General features: G+C 31.1%; 1 long non-coding RNA gene across 1 annotated transcript; it reads right to left on the bottom strand.

Moving 5' to 3' along the window:
- On the bottom strand, window positions 1-754 carry LOC122849964. The gene is made up of 3 exons (XR_006373612.1): window positions 463-754; window positions 200-349; window positions 1-118 (listed from the first exon to the last, which is right to left on the bottom strand). It is a non-coding gene; the product is annotated as an uncharacterized LOC122849964 (long non-coding RNA).
- Between the last annotated feature and the right edge of the window lie 6,578 nt (window positions 755-7,332).

The raw sequence follows: 7,332 nt of genomic DNA, 5'->3' as shown, positions 1-7,332 counted from the left end.
TTGTCAGTGGTATATTTATCTATGATTACATCAAGCAATGGTCTGGAAAAGGATTCACCTAAGTTTGTTGTTGACAACTGCTTTAGTGATTCACATGAAGTCTAATTAACATCATGTTCTAAAAAAAAAATAACTATTAATATTTTTTTATCAAGACAACTTTAATATAAGTTAAAATTCAATGTTTATTCTTACTCACGTCACTTGTATTTTGGTGAATTTTACTTAAAAAATCTATCAAAACATCACCAAACAAAGTTGGTACTGCATTTGGTTTTAATTTTTTTTGAGCCATCCTGACGATGTTGTTCATATTGAGATTCATTATGTTGGATCTTTATAAATATATCTGTAAATATCAATATTTTTTAACTAGTAAACTAATAATTTTGATCAGGAAAAAGAAAATCATGTGATAATTTTGATCAGGAAAAAGAAAATCATTTGAAGAAATAATCTTACCTCACATAACGTTGAGCATGGTTTTATTTGGCTCACACCAGCACCAGTAGATCATTTTCGACGATGATCTAAATCTCTGGGGGAAGCAACCGATCGCACAACGTTGACGTACAATATTTATTCAATAAATAAATGATTAAATTTTGATGTTGAAATTTTTTTGACATGCCATACACTGTTTGTTTACATTGTGTGGTGAACATTAGGAGTGGGGAATAGCATCAAACATGGCTGACCGCGCATGCGCACTGAGTCATGCGACGACCTTATCCCAGCCGTCTATTAATCTACAGACCTTGGTTTTTATATACAGGCGAGATAGGGAGTAAGTCCTCCTGTATTTCTAGTCTTCTTGGGCCCATTCGAATTTTCACTGAACCCAAAAATTGAAAACCTATAAAAATTACTATGGTACATTGTAGTATTAGAAAAGAAGCATAATAATTTTTTCAAGTTAAATTTGTAAAGATTCCATGTTACGATGCAGTTTTTATTTTATACAAAGTAAAAAATCGAAATCTCAAGCATTGCTATGGTTCATTGCAATTTTTTAATCATAACATTGTTTTTTTTCGTAATATTTAATGTAAAAAATATATTAATTGACCGATGTTTCTTGAATACTGTGGGACCATAGTAAAATTATGTGCAAATTTTTTTCCGTGTATATCTTTTCCTTAGACATTTATACACGGAGAAAAATTTACATTTTTTTAAATATAATACCATAGCAATTTTTGCGTTGTACTACAGTAAGCTGGTACCATAAGAGCATCATCATATTAAATATTGAGATAGACCATAGCAATTTTCATTGAAAAACACCACCTACTGGCTGTGCGACCTTCTACGCTGTGCCATAGTAATTCTTGCGACGGACAAACGCCAAATTTATTTTGTTTATAAACGCTCGTAGAAAAATATTGTAGAAAAAATGTTTTAAGCTCAGGACTTGAACCTTCTACCTTCGGATACAAATTTTTCGAGTTTTCCGTTGCGCCACAACGACGTATGCGTAAATGAAATATTATTTGTTTTACATTAACAATTTTAAAATAAGCGAAGTCACGCCTGCGCAGTCAACTAAAAAGTGGGGGCAGTTGACATTTCTTAGTCCGTCATCAATTTTGCTATGGCCCATTGTAATTTCAAATATGTTGCTTTGTATTTGTTAGTAACACCTACAGGATTTCCGAAGAAATCAAATATTTACTATGGTACATTGTAAATTTTCAGAGGATCATTTTAAAATTGTCCACAACAACAAAGTGAAATTTTAGAAATAAACAAAGCAAAATAAAAAAAAATATTCTTCGCTATGGTGCAATGTAATTTTTAGGCTGGATTATTTTATTTTAAATTTTAAATTTGGTTTCTGTAAAAATTTCTTAATGCGTTGTAATTTTTTCATCGGGAAATAGCAAAAAAAAAACATGACAAAATCGCTATGCTACATTTGAGTTTTTCAAGACTACAATTGTTTTTTTTCGTTAAAATGATAGTAAATTTTTCAATAATCAAAAGAGTTCTATGGTAATGTGGCACCATAGTAAAATTGAGTGGAAATTTTTTTCCGTGTTCATTTTGTTTGTTCTAAACGGTTTTTATTCTTTTTAATAATCAATAAAAAAATTTTTAGTTGGTAACAACAGAATTTTCTGAAAAAAATATACCCGATATTTTCTAGAAAAAATGCTTTGCGTTATGTGATAATTAATAATTAGTCATTTTTTTTTTTGAAAAATTGAAAAGTCGGAAAAAAATTGTACAAATGGTGGAGAAAGTTGGAGAAAGGGTGGAAACATTTGTCCGCCATTTCTCCAACCGTATGAAAAAAAATATTACTGCTCATAAATTTTTTCTAAAATTTTTCCGTCGTTACTTCGAATCAACTTGAGTAAGGGAATTTTCGGAAATATTTCTCCGAGAAAAAAACACACGCTGAGAAACATGTGAAATAAATAATTTTACCGCGGAGAAATTCTTCCGAAATCAACGACGAGGAGAAAATTTTTCCACTCATTTCTCAGCATGGGTAAATTTGAGAGAAATTCGGAGTAATCGGGGAGAAATTCAGACAAATATTTTCACCAGGGAAGGCTTATTGAATAATGATTTTTTTTTTCTTTTATAATTGAAAGTATGAATTTAGAAAGTTTATAAGACATACAACATATGACTTTATATTATAATAGATTTAGATTATAATTTTATATTTATTATTCTTATGCAGCTACAGGAAAATTGAAAAATATTTTGAGCAGCATGAAGCCAGAGAAATTACTTCCGAAATTTTTATTAAAGGAAACAAAAGTTCGTAGTTTTTTAGGTTCATTGAAAAGTTCTGAATTCTTACGAAAGACAAGAAAGTAAGTTGAACATGATCGAACCTTATTTTCTTTGAGATCCATTAAATAAATAAACCTGTTATATTAATATATCAATTCATTACAGATTTATTTTCGCTGCTAATAATAAATATAATGCTGTTTTTATTGAACCAATAAAATCATCATTTAGAATGCGAAACTTATTCCGCTTCGCCGTCGTAATAACGTCACACAAAAAAAAGAAAACAATAGAATATATTTGCAAAAACTGTGGGTATAATGCGAAAAAAAAATACAATTTAAGGGTGCATGCAAAGGCATATGAAAAGAACACTTGTAAAACGGAGTGGGTTTGCGAAGAAAGCTATAGGGCTATAAGGCTAAGGGAAGAAATCGAGTACAGTTTCACCGATGTCCCAAGGAGCAAACCCCACAACCTCTTCTCGTGAATCCATATTCAAAGAAAAAAAAAGAAAAAACGAATTTATATGATAAAAAAATAAAGGATAGAATAGCCAGAAAGTACAGCAGCAGCAAAGAAGGAGTTTTACCAACCCCTTGGGCAACCCCCTCGATGGAAAAAAAGGAGAAGATTATTAAATAAGGATTCAGCGTTAGATAGAGAAAAAGTAGAATAAAACATATAATTGTATGAACAAAACCTATAATTTGTACGTCAGCCGTGGTAGAAATATTTCTTCAGCTTTTTCCAACTTTCTTCGCCTTTTTACGAAAATGACCCATGGTTGGAGAAATGGTGGAGAAAAGTCGGAGATATGGTGGAAAAAAGTTGGAGTAAATTTGAGGTTGGAGAAAAGTCGGAGATGTGGTAAAAAAAAGTTGGAGTAAATTTTGGGTCGGAGAAAATTTTCAATTGTTGTCATCGATCTTCCGGGCATTTAATTGGATGTCAATAAAATAAACAATAAAATTTTCTTTTTCAGTCCCTCTCATATTACATATTTGTATTCATTTTTTTTACCGTTGTCGATGTAATAAATAAATTTTCTTTATCACTCACCTTTTTTTTTTCCTTGTCATGAAATCAACAAATTTTTTTGTTTTTATGATTTTATAGTTTTTTTTTTTTTTATTTTATAGTTTAATTTCAAATATGTACTTGCATGAAAATAAAGACAGTGAAAATTTATTCATGAAGATCTGAGGAGAGTTTTATTGAGGTTTTTTTTTAATTTAAAAATCATAATCTCAATTCTATTTAGAAACATTTTCTTTATGCACTATGTTACAGCAAAAAATTTTGTGTTTTGGCGAATATAAAGATGCATGAAAAATAAAAAGCACGAATGAAAGTCAGAAAACTTATACTTATACTTATTAGACTTAATTAATAAAAATTATTAAAAATATTTTTTCTATGTACACCACCTGAAGCGAAAATCATCGAATTTCGTTTACAGGTCATGCATAGAAAATGAGAGGAGTTGAAGTTGAATAAAAAACTTTTAGGATGAAGTTCATTTATTTCAACCTGACAAAACATCACGAAAATTTTATGGAGAAATATTTTTGTTCAGGAGTAGAGGAGTAACTTTAAAATTCTCGAAGTCTCACAAGATTTTCATGCATCTAAGCAATACAAGCTTTTTTATGAAGTTCTCAAACATTTTATTGACAATTAGATGATAAAATATTTTATGTTACAAGGGCAGTGGGAATAATGTGTGAATTTCCAAAGCGTAAGAGGGGTAGTGCGCTTTTTGGAAATTCACACATTATTACCACTGTTCCTAGTAACATAAAATATAGTTCGTTACATGTGCCCAATCAGAGAGCCCGCTCACAACTCATTTGGAGGGGAAACACTCGCCAAGGCTCGTGCTTGCCCCTCCAAATTCGTTGAGAGCACACTCTCTGAGTGGGCACTTGTAACGAAATATACTATATTTGCATCACTAAACTAAAAAAAAAAATTGAAAAATAAAGTAACCGAGAGTTTGATAAATAAAGTATCATGTGTATAAGAAAGGTTTTTTTTTTATACGTAAATCCATTATAATTTGCTCTATATGTGTAAACGGATGATCAATTCATCGAAAATACATAGCCTTGTAAACGGAATAGTAAAATGGAAAATGTTTAAAGTAAGCACAAAAATGTTACAAAGAAATGAATTTTGATTCAATAGTGGTTGCAAGAAATTTCATTGTTTTTAAAATTATCTGTTATTCGTGAAAATATAATGTTGAAATTTTTTTGTAATATTACTTGATGCTGATCTTTCCGACAAACGAAAAAAAAATTCAAAAAACAATCGGTTATTCCATTTTTTTAAAAATTTTTTTATTGACTTTGGCCGGTTTTACGGAGATCCCGTCCTGAATTTCTTACCGTTTCAGTGAAATTTTCTTAGCTTTCCAAAAAAAATATTTTGAAAAAAATCAATATATGGGCAAGCCCACAAAAACAGCATTTTACATTTTGAACTGTATTTTTGAAGTTATTTTATGAATATACAAAAGAACTAATATTTTCTACGAAAAGTTGAGAATTTTACTTAAAAAAATACTGTTGAATAAACTTTTATTTTGTTCTAAAAGTCTAAAAAAAAAAAAAACATGAATGTGACGGAATTCTCCTTAATCCAGTCTTGCGAATGACCAAATTTCAGAAAGATACAAGAGAGTGAGGCCCAGATCGACGTCCTTCGTTGGTAGAATTGCTCATATTTATAAATTTTCATTCTTGCAATAAAAACAATAGTAATATGCTTATTTAATTTTTGACCTAAGTTTTGTTAATACACTGAAAAAACGTTTCCGCTGCAGGCACGGTCTATTGTACCGGTAATGGCAGACAGCTACAGTAGCAGGATGTCCATGTAAATCCGCAGCCCAGGTAGGAGTAAACGGTTGTGCCAGGCCTGGCACAAGCTTGTGCACAAGGCTCACATGCTTGTGTCTAGCTTGTGCTACAAGCTTGTGCCAAGGTTGTTAAGTGATTGGAAATGTGCCTATGTTACAAGCTTGATGACAAGCCTTGTGCCAAGGCTCGTGTCCCAGCCTCGTGTCAAGACTCGTATTCCAGCCTTGTGCCAAGGCTTGTGCCTCGGGCTTGACTGAAGCTTCCAAAAACAATTTTTAAAAAAATATAAATAAATTATTATGGTTAATCTATTATTATTGTTAATTTAATAATTCCGACATTGTTATTTTTTAATTCAGACAATTAAAAAATTCAGGAATTAAACGATAATAATTAAACGAAAAACTAGGGACGCGACGCGAGATCGATCCGGGGCCTCTCACGTGGAAGTCCAATGCACTATCATGTCGACCATCGGGGTATTGATAAAAGTGGTCGTCAAAATTTTTTATATAAATAAATTCTATTGAGACTAAACACACAGTCCTCGCGAATGCCTCACACAATAGTCGAAGCCTGATAATTTTTATTTGAAATTTATATTAAACTTATATATCTAATTAGTATAATTTTTTTTTTTTGAGTTAAATATATGCATAAGTCGAGTCTCGTGTCGGGCTTGGTGAAACAATGGGCACCAGCTTGAAACAAAGCTGTATTACGAGGCTCGTGTGAGGGCGGGAAAAATCAAGAGGACAGTCTTGTGTCGAGCCTGGATTAACAAGTCTTGTGCAATGACTGTAAATACAGGCTTGACACGAGCTTGGAATTTTTAACCTTGTGTGAGGCTTGGAATTAACGATTGACACATGCTTGTTACAAGCCTGGACTAACAAGTCTTGTGCAATGACTGTAAATACAAGCTTGACACGAGCTTGGAATTTTTAACCTTGTGTGAGGCTTGGAATTAACGATTGACACATGCTTGTTACAAGCCTGGACTAACAAGTCTTGTGCAATGACTGTAAATGGTTAAGCTTGACACGAGCTTGCCGTTTACCCTAATGGGATCCTACCTGGGAGTAAGCACTCGTATATTCTCGGTAAACCGTACTGCTGTGAGAGCAGTACAAAGCACTGCTGTGGCAACTGAATGCGCACATCTGTATGCGCGGTCATATACGTTTTACGACTTTGACATCACTTATAGGTTAGGATTAAAATTTAGAATTTTTTAAATGTTCAATTAAACATTTCTTTTAATGTTAAATTTGAAAATTTTTTTGAACGTTAAAAATTAAATTTTTTACATTTTTAATTTATCATGTAATATTATTTTTATGCTATCATTATAGTTAATGCAATTTCTTCGTTTATTCAATAAGTTAATTTATTATTATTACACGGTAAATTAAAAATGTAATTTTTTTTTTTTAATTCTATATTCAAATAAAATATTTTTTTTTCATATTCTTTATTCATATTTTTTTTATAATGTTACGTACCAGGTTGATTTAATTAAATTAGTCTATGAAATAACAAAAGAAAAGAAGAATATTTAACTTAGAAAATAATGATATAATTTATTAGGACTAATTTAATTCAATCAACTTGGTATTTAACGTTATTTTTTAAAATCCTCGTATTTTGTTATTCCCTACAGGGTAACGGGTTAGGAGGGAATGTGTAAATTTTGTAGATTCTACCCTGTTTA

This window comes from Aphidius gifuensis, linkage group LG1, assembly GCF_014905175.1.
Source record: "Aphidius gifuensis isolate YNYX2018 linkage group LG1, ASM1490517v1, whole genome shotgun sequence".
NCBI lineage: Eukaryota > Metazoa > Arthropoda > Insecta > Hymenoptera > Braconidae > Aphidius > Aphidius gifuensis.
The sequence above is the reverse complement of the archived record's forward strand: the minus strand, read 5'-3'. Positions and strand labels throughout refer to the sequence as shown.